Source organism: Melozone crissalis, unplaced genomic scaffold (assembly GCF_028551555.1).
Source record: "Melozone crissalis strain CALT ecotype California unplaced genomic scaffold, PUWL_Pcris_2 ptg000004l_1, whole genome shotgun sequence".
Classification (NCBI taxonomy): Eukaryota; Metazoa; Chordata; class Aves; order Passeriformes; family Passerellidae; genus Melozone; species Melozone crissalis.
This window is the reverse complement of record NW_026535782.1, coordinates 44,146,639-44,159,466: the sequence shown is the minus strand read 5'-3', so window position 1 is coordinate 44,159,466 and position 12,828 is coordinate 44,146,639.

Sequence of the window (12,828 nt, the reverse complement as noted above, 5' to 3'; positions counted from 1 at the left end):
CCAAGAAATTTAAGATATTTTATACTCTGTGCATGTACTTGTCTTTCAGAGCTTGGCAGCCACAGGGGTGCTAGCATTGCTGCTTCCTCTGAAATTGCAGTCTCTATCAGATTGTGTACTGAGGAAAGGCGTAAGCTTATATTTACACCATGGATGGTGTCAGAATTCACAGTTCCTGCACCACCTGAAAGAAATGACCAGACCAAGCAAATTTTCCAGTGAAATCAACACATGTTTAAGTCCATTAAGGGAAGAATTTCATCTAGAGAGAAAATAACTTTGAACAACACTTTTCCAACCAACATACAAGAGCTCAGTGCTGTAAAACAAAAAAACTATCCTGTCACTGTGCCCTTTGCCCATTTTGAAAATATTTCCAAGTGTGATATTTTATTGTTCGTATGTCAGCTTGACATTGTAACAATTCCAGTGAGAGGTTATAATTTGAGAGATTTCTCCCGTACCAGACTTGATGCCAATGGCCTTTGGAAACTTTTGCCCACCTTCTTCCACTCAGCATAGCCAGGTGCAAAATAGATGCAGCCAAGACAAGTGATCATCAGCAGGAGAACTGTATTTCCTTGCCTTCTCCCAGATCTAGGTGAAAAAGCAGCCACTCCTTGGCAATGGGCTTTATGCCAAGTGCAGCAGTAGCTTTGTTAGGGCAATCACTCAGCTTCATTATTACCTCATTTTTATCAATTAGCTGATTGAAAGGAAGGATTAGTGCAAGTTCTCTTTCTGCACTGTAATCTGTGATAAGTTTGAGAGGTGTTGGAATATTTACTACTGGGTGATTGGCAGCTGGAGCCTCAGAACTAGTGATGGTTTATAAATCCTTTCCGAATTCTGCTAGGGAACAATGATACCAGTCTGGGAACATTAAAGGAAAAAAATAATATTTAACTGAGCCTTTAGAAATCTGTATGTGCTTAGTAGAAAGTTGATAAAAGGGAACAGCTGCATCATTAAAGAATCTATACACATAAAGTAAGCTCAGACCTCTGCTTCTTTCTTGACTAACTCAGCACCTAAGAAAGCTCACTCTGCTTAGAATCATTACCAGGCTTTACATCTGCTGATCCCTGACAGCAAATGATTAAAAAAAATATATTCTCTTCACCACTGCAAGAGAAAAACTGAGTTTTTTCTGAACTGGATATCTCTCTCTAGTCAAGCCTGGGTAGGGATGGATGCTGGAATTAACATTGGTGAGTTTATTTCTTCAATAGGAGGGAGAAAGAGAATAAAAGAGATTTGATGGGGTGGTGGGATACAAAATGAAAAGCAGGATTGTCTGGGTGAAGAAATCACATGTTGCTAAGGTAGAAATGGATATCTTAAGAGTTCTGTGAAGTTGGCACCTGATCCTTTTGCACATCAAATAAAGTAAGGGCCTGGTGGAAATCACTCTGTCATCATGTAATTAATAATAATGTTATAATCTGAAAAAAAAATCTGTTTGCATGTGAGAACTTAGTTGTCTAATTTTATATACTTGAGTTTGCAACCACAGCAATGTTCTGTTAAGGTAGCTTTGGTGTGTAAGGCTGGATATTGCAGGAATGGAGAAGATGGAGTCTTAATAAAGATTTTGTTGCTTCAAGCTGGTACTGACTGCATTGCTCACAAGTGCCTATATGAACAGGAAGATTTTTTTTCATCGTTTTTTTCCAATGATGGTACCTATGGTAAAAAAAATTCCCCAAAACCTACTAATAGGCACAAGTAAAGGTCAGATGCCAAGATATCGTTGAAGGTCTCAGAATATTATAATAGTCCAAACTGTTTGTATTTGTTGTGGACTACAGTTAGAATAGAACTCTGCCATCAGATTTGGGATTTGATCCCTGAAATAATAAAACAGATATTTTCCTTTCTAAGCACTTTTTAAGAAACCAGCTCATTAATAAATGAAAGTTTTTGAAGAATATTTTGGCAGGATTGCTGTAACAGGGCATGAGCAGAAAGACAATCCTAGCAACCAGCATTCACGTGATTAAAGGCTTACATGCAAGTGACACCTGCATGACAAACTGGATGCTGGAATATACAGCTGTTACTGCTTAACTTCCATCCATCTGCCCCATTACCTCAGCAGATCAGTTGTTATATGTGCTAGTAACCAGGTGCACACAATGATTAATTTGATAAATTCTCTTTCTACTGTTGAACAAATTTAGGCTCCAAAGAAAGTTGTGGCCTACCTATCCTGTAACTGATAGCGGAATGTCCATAACACACTATCACAGAACCATTTAGGCTGGAAAAACCTCTAAATAACTAACTTCGGGTCAGAAAATGTGAAATCCAGCAGAGGTGCAAGCAGAGAATACTGTCTTAAGACATTAAAAGGCTGATTTTAAAGAGGAATTATACCAGCTGAATTGATGTTATGTTTCAGTTGATTTTCTAGACCTATTCCTTCTGCTGGGAAAGGAGGCAGCCTTTCAGAAAATATTAATTTTTAGTTTCCTCTGCTGCAAAGAATAGTTTTAGAAGAAGGACATGCTTGAAGCCATTTGCTACAGAATGTTTAGGTTGGCCAGAGAGCTTGAGACTTCACAAATATGCCTCAAATATGCAGTGCAATGGAGTTTCAGCATAGTGTACATCCCTGATATAACTGATGCTTAACATGCTGTTTCAAAGGCATCCTTTCAAGAAAATTTCAGTAGACCCAATCTCCAGCCTGTCCACAGGGTAGTTATGCAGATCCACACCATATCTACTGAGAAAATGACACTTTCTATGTTAGAACCTTAACATATATTGGTCTGATCAACATTCTTTGAATGACAGGATTGCACAACAAAGTCAGTAGCCCCACAACTCTGTACTTGCCAGTTAATTTTGGTGGAAACATGTAGATACTGTTTTTTGGGGGCTTTTTTGTTTTGTTTTGTTTTGCTAGCAGGGCTGTTCCTTTTAGGAGTCTGATAGCAGCAATATACTTTCCATTTTGTGTGTGTCATTTCACCAGGGACAGAAAGATATGGATGAAGTACGAAGAGCAAATGCGGGAGGACAAGTAGTTAGTAGAAATCACTAAACTCCAATGCTAAAAATATTCTGTCCCCACCAGTTTAAATTCACACCTACTCCTCTGAGTAGGTAAGAGAAAAAAGAAAATTTCCATCTGCAGCTTTTGAAACTCCATTTGTCTCCTGAGTACTGAGCACCAGATCTTCAGCTGCTAGTGCTGAAACCTTACCATGTTTCTGGCAGATCCATTCTTCAACACCAGACTGCCAACTTGAGTGTCTAAATTCCATATGACCTCAGCAGTACTTGAGGGCAAACAACAATTGCCTGGGGATCTCACAGGATATTGTCAGCCTGACTAGGCTAAGCTGGGTAGTAGAATAGAGCATTCTACATTTGGGTATAATGTGCAATTCATTCCTTAGCCTCTTCCTGACTGTTCCCAGCTCTGCCTCTAGCACTGCTGCTCAAACAGACTGCTTTCCTAGAGCTAGACACTAGCTCCTAATGAAGCCCATCAGCAGTACATTCGCTATTCAAAACGGGGGGGATGACCATCTCAAAGCAAACCAGACACCAGAAATAACCCTGCAGTGTGGACTTGGACTGGGCAGTGAGCAAAAAGGATGGACTCAAAGAGCTGCATCATGCATTTACAAAGTTTAGGTGAAATTAACGCAACAGTACTCCAGGCTGGAATGTAGTTGCTGGAAATGTGGTCACAAAGGTCTTTTTGACTGGTTAAGGCTGTTAATTAGAAAAATTACATCGCTTCTAATTGGTATGCATGTTAAAAGCTGTGCCCCAAACAAATGGAAATCAGATAGGATTCTGAACAGACTGTGTAAAAGAAGTCCCAAGGAGCAGAACTCAGAGTAAAGGAACTTGCTGGCAAAACAAGTTAATTTTACCAGTCACTGCAAATAATCTCAAACAGATTTTTTATACTTGCATATTTTTGTGATGTCAAGCTGCAAGAGCCCAGAAAATTTCCAGAGCCTGTTGCAAATGCTATGGCTCAGTGGAGGTCTGAGACTCTTTGGGACAAGACTGAAGACCCCATCTCTAGCCTCAGCGAGTCACCAAAGGCTATGGGTACTGAGACCACAGCTGTGGAAAAGATATACAGATATGCTGAGCACTGCATATTATCAGTTTTCACAGGGAAATCAAGAAGGCTTTTATAGGATTATGTAAACCTTTGCAACAGAGCAGCACCATAGCACCATGTGTGGACCAGGTGAGCCGTGGCCCAGCAGGCTGCGTTCTCTATACCAGGGCTGTGGAAAACCAGCTGTGATTGCAGCTATCACCACTGAGAAAACAGCCAGTATGAAGAGAATTAAACAGTCTGAAACAATTATTGCATAAGAAATTGTTCCGGAGGGAATCAAAAGGTGCACTAGGAAAAAAGAACTAGTTCGGTGGAATCTACTATTGCTGTTATGAAAATATTGATTTGGAAAATAAGTTCTGAGGTAGTAATCTCTATATGATACAAAGGTAATTTTCCAGTTGAAACACATTTTTTCAGAGGGGAAGAAAATCAGCCTGACTTCTGTACTTCTGTAGTTATAGGAATCCCTTTTCCAAATTTCTCATCTATTCATATATTTCCATATTCCCTTGATTTTTTAAAAGCAGTTATTCATGGCTGCAAGTGCAAACATCTGGTCAGTGGGAGGGAGTAAAAGGTAGCCAGAATAAAGAACAGTTGTCTGGAGCACAGACAAATCACTGAAGAACTTTGCTGCTTATTTCTTGATTTCTTCTTTTTTTTTTTTTTCCCCTTTTATGGCTTGCGTTGGTGGGATTTACAGTGTAAGAGCTAACTCATTGTTAATGCTGGTTCTCATCTGGGAATAGACACATTTAAATGCTCATACTGTTGTAGGCACTGAAATTTAGCAAGCCTTTTTTTAACAGTGCTATTCTATAAAAAGCATAGGGAATGCCCATAAGAGGATCTTTTCCTTTAGCAAAAAGACACAACCTGATTAGAACATTACATAATCTTAATGTCTTTGGTATCTTTGGTATTTAACGCAGAACTCAGACCCTAAGGTGCTGGTGATAACAGCATGCTGGAAAATGGATAACTTCCAGTCTGGTGACTTTTTCATGGTTTGAAAAAGTCTAGCATTGCCCAGAACTGATGGCAATTGCTAGATGAGAAGAAACACGTGAGAGGAAAAGAAGGATGGCTGCCAACACTAAAAGTCACTGTTGCTCTTTCTTCTTCAGCTAAGACAAGAAGCCAATGCTCCAGCCATAAGCAGGAATGGGGTTGGTGGAGGATTAAGGAGCAGTGACAGATACTTGGCCCCTGGAAGAGGTTGAGAATGTCTGAGTGAGAAGCTGGTCCTTGAATGCAGATCTCTAAAATGGAACGAAAATAAGTATTAAAAACACATGAAGGGGAAAAAAAAGGAGGTGGAGTGAGGAATATGTCAGAAAGAAGAAACTGCAGCTTGATAAAAGAAAAGGTGCAGCATGATATAAGAACAATGGAGCCAGAGACCTATGCAAAAATAAATGAAAATAATGAAGGAAAAACATTAGCTGCTGTTTCAGTGAGCTGAAGGAAGTAAATAAGATGAAAATCTGGAAGAAAATCACAGAGAATAAACACAGAAGGCTACAAACCTCATTGCAGCTCACAGTTTTCCCAGTGTGCTGAATGACTAACTCAACCATCTCATCCAACTTGTGAAATATTCAAAATACCATTAGTTAATTTTGTAACCTCCTCCCTGGAAATGCAATACACTTTTTATACCACTAAAGATGTGCCTCACAAGTGGAAATAGTAGTTAATTTGACAAGTTATTAACTGTTGAGCCCAACTGTCCCATCAGTAACCAGCTTGAAAAGGAAGACCAGTAAATGTGATGGCAGTGGAACATTAGTGAGTAAAACAGTGATCATTCTCTTAACAGAGGTTAAATGGAAATGGCAAAACATCTATGCTGGCTCTTGCCCACTGTGAGCTTGTGCAGTATCTAAAGTCAGACAGTCTCCAAATGTTACATACAAGAGTGAAGTCCAGATGAAAGATTTGAGCCTATCCCTGATCTGATCTCTCATGAAAAGGAGAGGACAGTTTAGGAATATCAGCTTCAAGTGTAAATGAACACAGAATATAAGCAGGGACTGATGTATTTGATTTATAAACACAGTATAGAAAACAACCCCCAATTTCCTGGAGTTCTTGGCTTCTTGCAAGGACTCTTGTCCCTTTTAGTATTCAGTATAGATTATGTTCAAAGTAAATTCCTCTGTTAAATGTCAGCAAATCCAATAAATGCATTAGCATCTTATCTAAGCAGGTTGTTCCAAGTGGTTTTGCAATGGTTAGTACATTTTATATGCAGCAAAAATCTTTAGCAATATCTGTTTTCCTTAGTTTCCTGTTAATTTGGCAAGGACTGGCACACCAGGCTTCATCACAGACCAAGACTGCATCAGGCAGGATGAACTCCTGATGAACATTGACCATTGAGACTAATAATAACTAGTTATGGCAAAAGTTTCTCCTGTGTGGGCACTCACAATTCTCCTCAAAGCAGACTGTGAGAATATTTGCAGCAGCTTTTGTCTCTCCCTGTAAACTGGTGAAGCCCCCACCAAAATGCAAATTAAAGTGCTGCTTTAGTCATACCACCAAGGTCTCATAGTTTCTGCTTCCAGTTTTAGCAGAAAGATTGTTAAAAAAAACCAAAACCCCTAAACACATCAATGACCAAGCCACCAAGACAAACTAACTCAGGGTATGAACTTAGACTCAGCTGTTGCCAGACAGAATTCCTTTTATCAGAACTTTATCCCAAATATTCAAAGTCTAACAGTCCACATCTGCCTCCAGCAGGCAGCAGGAGATTCTGGCAGATTCAGTTATGAGTCTGGGCCAGCAAGAGGTTTCTGCTCATTTGTAAAGTACAATTTGAGGTACAGTTAAGATTTTTGTGTTGTGAGGGTTTCACAGAATGCAGTGCAGATGAAACATTTGAGTTAGCAAAATGACAGTCCAGAGTTTGCAATGCAAAATTAGACCAGATAAAATTGTAGAGGGAGCATTTTAAAGAGAAAGATAAGCAAATGTCTCATTGGGGTTAGGGTCCTCAGGAAGTTAGAAGTGAAATTCAGTGGCTTCAAGGGTCTTTGGAAAATGGTAGCTTATTCCTTGGACAATGCAGTAACACACCAGCTGGTAAGGAGGGGTGATGCCAGATGTTTCAATGTGTGCAGTGAGGTAGGAGGGGAGAAGATGAAGTAAAGGGAATTTTCTCCAGTCTAATAGGCAGCTAGAGGAAAATTATTTCAGGAATCAAAAGCATAAGGAGAAAAAATACAGTGGCTCAGCATACTGGAAACTGGAGATGAATGTAGAGCTCTCTTGTCTCCCAAAGACAGACATAATTTTCTCTTATTGGGAATTTTATTGTTCATGGCCATCTCCAAGACACAGGAGGATCATGGCTCTGGAATCTCACAAAGTTACAGCCAGACAACCATTTCCCCAGAAAGTGACAGAGGAAAAAGATTTGTAGCACTGGTAAGAGCGTTTCTAAAAGAGAAAAATCTGCTTTGAAGATGTTGTACACAATCATGTAAAGTCTCAAGCTGGAACTGACGTAAATCTCACATGGAGAAAGAAGGATGACAGAACTGGTGTGGGACTTACAGCCAGCTGTGGACCACCCCAAGAAGACTGTTTTTCACTTCCACATTAACTTCACAATATGCAGTTTTCAGTCCTGTTGATGTTGATGCATCCTTCTGTTTCTAGCAGCTGCCTGTGCACAGTATGTATTGTGGTAGAGGAATAATGAATCAGAGAATGCTTTCTCATGAGACTAAGCTAAGCAAGATGCCTGTCTGGTGGTAGCCAGCTTCTTTACTAATAAAAAATTCAAACCGTTACATCTCCTTCACTCTAGGGCTGGCTCCAGCACTCAGTCAGCCTCTTCCTCACAGAAAGCTGACAGTTAGACCAATTTTAAAGCATAAAAATCTCCTCATCTTGTCTTCATCTTTCCCAAAAGAAGCAGAACTGAGCTTAAAAAAACAAAACCACGTAACCTAAACCCATAGTTTTAAGAGGTACTTGTCCCCAGACAGGTACCTGATAAAGCAGCATTTTAAACCACTTTTCCCTGGCATTCTTTTCACCTATTACTCTTGACCTGTAAATCAGCTCTCAGGAGCACTGTAATGACTGAAGCAACAAGTCCTGAGCCCTTTGTCGGACAAACACAACTGAAGGGACAGCAGAGAACATGCTTTGTAGAGGTAGAGGCAGCAATACTGAAAGCATTCATTGCCTTAGCAACTAGGACAACCTCTTCTTTAATTAGCACATCATGGTCTGAACTTTGCTAATAGAACCTGCCCACACTGCATGCTAACCATGGGTTAGGTAATCTCGCGCTTGCCAACACAGGCAGCCTACCACGCTTCTGCTTCCTGACATTCTCCACATGAGCACTCTGTTCTCAGGTCCCACATCTGCAGGCAGGCTGTGGGTGGTGTTAATGAATGATACATCCTTGTGGTTTCTCACCCTGGACTCATGATCTCCTATCCCATCGCATATTTGTCTGGATGGCAGGCACAGGGTCCTGTGGAACAGCTCCTGTGTGCTCTCTTAGGATTTGGGAGGTTACTGTCCATGACAAAGGAATTATTTCCTGGCATTAGCTTAGCAGATATGGCAGAGATGTAAGAGGGCTACCTCACTGCCCAAGCAACCCCCCTTGGCCTATCCTCCCCAGTTCCTCTCCCTGCCACCCTCTTCTGGAGTTTCTTCACCTGTGGCATTACTGATGACTACATGCAATTTCTAAGATCCAATGGTACCAGCAATTCTGGAATACACTCTTCCAGAAGATATGACATATAGGTTTGTAGTGCAGTTATTTTCTGTTCCTTCCCTAAAATTGCAGGGAAAAAAATGCTTATTAAAAACCTGATCAAAAGAAAATAGATATCTGGATGAAAACAAGCTTTGAAGGGAAAAAATTAGAGTTTACAAAGTTATTGTCATAGCTCTGACTACAGCTCATTGAAATTTGTATCAACATAGCAATAGTAGCACTAAGTTTAGAGCAGAAAGTGAAACTGGTCTGGGTAAACACTGCTCAAATATTCTGGGCTGAATTCTGTACTGCCATTGGCATTAGAGAAGGAGGGTCCAAAGCTAGCATGGGTCTGTGTATGGGAAATCCTACCGAAGCAGTAGAACATATTGTGCTCTGAGACAACAGGTCTCACTTAGTGGGAAAAATACAGCATTCAACAGAAGAGAAAACTACATTTTGATTGTTTTAAATGCTTTATTTAATAACACTCTGAACTAAGGAAGCAAACTCTTCTCTTTTTTCTCCTGCTATATTTAATTAATCCTGGGATTTAGGGAAAGAACACAAGATCTTATGCTGGGTTTGGAACGCCTGCTCAGCAAAGCAGTGAATGACACTGACTACTTGTGGGATCACCTTCAGGGTACTTTCACCCACGGTTTCTGTAAAACTGCACGAAAAGATGTTTCTTAATTAAAATATTTACATGTTAAAAATGTTGAAGGAGAGGTTTTCACAATAATGTGGGGATGGCTTCTGTAGATATTAATTTAGGGTTTTGGTGTGGTGTGTTTTGTTTGTTTTTAATGTTGAACAAGATGAGCAGAAAGAGAAAGCTGCTGCCATCCTACAAAAGTAGAGATACCTACTCAAGATACCAGATATGCCTTATAAAGGTACACTCTTAGAAGCAAGAAATTGCACCTCAAAATCAGTAAATTCTCTTAGTGCACATGCATACCATACAGCATCAATCACACATAAAATATCAACCTTGCATTATCAAATGCGGCTAATGCTTGGAATGCTGGTAAGAAGATGCTTTTCTTCTGTTCTTTAAAATGTCAAACTTTTAACACACCATTGCCCCAACAGAATCAGAGATTCAGAGAAGTGCCATGATCAAAGACACCCACCATTCTTCTGAAGAGGAATTCAGGAAATGCAAGTTCAGCTAGTATATAGAACTATCACCTCTTTGCTCTGGTTATGTGCATCTTTAAATTAGCCATTAGATAATTCTGCCACTTCACTGAACTTTCTGCATTGAGGATATTTATTCTTCCTTGTCCAGGAGGAATGACTTTAGTGGCAGTTATGGAAATAAAAGAGACAATAAAGCTCCCATGCAAATCTTATGTTTTGTGTATTTTCTTATTTGACTATAAAGTGATATTCCCAAAGGTGTGGAGGCAGGAATGTTTTAAAACTGCTGATGAGCATCACCCATTGCTATCTTAATTAAATAGTAGTGATTTACCCATTACAAAATACTTTGTTCCATTACAAAATCCTTTCCTACTGTATGGAGGCATAAAAAGAGTGTAATATCAACTGCATAAACCATTTCTATGGAATAGAAATAGTGAAGTTGACTTCCTCTTGTGAAGTATTTTGAGATCTATTCATGGAATGTGCAGTAGGGGCAGGTAATTTCATTATTACTCTTAAAGACTCTTGCCCTTCTCTACACTGGCAGGTACTTGCTCAAGCAATTAAGATATGGGATGCTATCAATTGAGGGTGTTCCTTCCTTTAGCTGGAACAGTAATAGGACCTTGGAAACCACATAATAAAATTACTTTTCAAATGAAATCTGACATACTTGCACACTGCCACTTGTTTTTATGCACTGATCCCTCCGCCTATGGAGAGATCTTGCTGAGAGTTCCTGTTGCATTCCCAGGATGGTGATGATACTGCATTGAACATCTCCTTGGAAGCCAGCAAGCCTCTATTGCTTCTGTAAACATCTCTGGCAAGCAGAGCTTGCTCTTCTCTTCCTGTGCCATGGAACCATGGGGAAGCAAGAATGAAAGCAAGAATCCCTCAATCCATTAAAACCTGGAATTTCTGCAATATTCAACCTTCCAAGATTATTTGCTTCTGGAATAGGAGAGCCTTCCCACATGGTGATGATTGGTGGGAGAGTAGAAGAAAAGCAACAGAAATTTCCTCTGAAAATTTTTTTCTTTTTGTATTTTCTGTTGTGTGAAGTTAGCCAGGAGAGGGTTTTCAGAGCTGTCCTTATTCTTTATGTCTCTCTTATCCTTTCAGAAAAGTCTGCAAGGTGTCAGCATCCCACACCCAAGGAATTTTTGTTCACTAATGCCCAGATTAGGGTACTCATGAAGATTCAGAAGAGATTTTGTGATGTTTGTTTGCCAGAGCACATAGCTTTGAGAGGGGAAAAAAAAAAAAAAGATAAAACCAAAATAGGTGTTTGGATTAAAAATACTTTTAAATTGTAAACTTTAGCATGAGAACTCCTGTCACCAATTTGCTTTTGCACATAGAGTGGGTTAAACCAGGGAACTTCCAATAGGTTTCCTGGATAGCAGGCAGATCACGTGTATGTTAAAGGTTTTCCTTTTCCTGAGAGAGTGGAGCCTGACTTCCTGGAGAAAGAGCACTGTGCATTCAATTCTGATTTGCCATTATCATGAAACACTCTTTAATGACAATGTATAGTATGGGGAAAAACTGGTGAGAAATACTAAAAGAAACTCATGTCAGTGCTATGATTTGTTGACATGTTTAAAACTCATCCCTGAAATGGATTGCTTTGAGTGAAGCACTAACTATACAATAACCACGACTCTTGTCAGGAACCTCTTGTTTGCCAAAATGGAAGCTGAAGTCCCCAAAATCTTGTATTACATTCACCTGCTACATGGTGTGAGCAGGAGTCCCTCTGTTTCACACACATTTGGTCAGTCAGGGGGACTCCTGGGTTCAGCATTCTTAATCAATTTATTATTGGATTGCTTTTTGGGCCACCCTGTGTGCATTAATCAAAAAAGTCCAGATCAAGAGAGGTCAAAGCAATGCCTCACCAAATTTGCCACTGCCCTTTCCACAATTGAGATCACTCCTTTAAACTTTGGACCAACATTTTTCTTTATGGCATCAGTGGACTAGGGTAACATTTACTTCAAATGAAATATATTTCCATAAGAGTGACAGAGGGCCCCTGTAGCCTTGCTTGCCTGCAGGAGCAGGGCAAGAGGAAATGCCAAGGGCAAGTCTTGCTCAGACCTGCAGTCTTGTTCCCTTTGGAGCCAGAATGTGTTTCTTTTTTTATTCTTCCCTTCAGCAATGAATTGAGTTCCTGTAGCAGAAGGAAGGATTGTTGACCTACACATTCACAGTGGAAAGGTTACTTCAATCAGAGGGGAAAAAAGTCAAAAACAAGAGGAAATGGTCCCCAAATTGTGTGTGTGCATCTGGGAAAGAAAGCTCTTCTACTCTTAAACAGAGGTGTCAGAAGAGAGCTCCTTTATGGTACTTCCAGCAATCATTCCAGATGACATTTCTTACTGTTTTTAGTATTAACATGAGCACACTTGAAAGCTCCACTCCTAAGTCAGAACACACTGTTAGCAATTGTACAAATAATTTCACACTTTCCTTTCATGGGAGATCTTAACAACTCTTCAGGAGACTATACAGAGCAATTATCAGGCCAAAAAACTTGGTTTTAGTTAACAAAAAAGTCAATGAAAAAGCATATTCCTTGACTAGACACAGAATAAGAAACTATTAACCCCTTAACAAAGGATTTGTTTGGAGGTTTTTTTTGTTCTTTTTTTTTTTTTCTTTTTTTTTTTTTTATTTATGCAGAAGGTCCCTCCCTGTTATCTCCAAAAATGCCAGTGAAAATACCATGTGAGGATGAGGAATTGATCTTATTTCCTCAATATGAATATGCACTGCACCTCTGGCTCTGGGCAGAGCTCAGCTGTGAAGAGTCACAGGGACA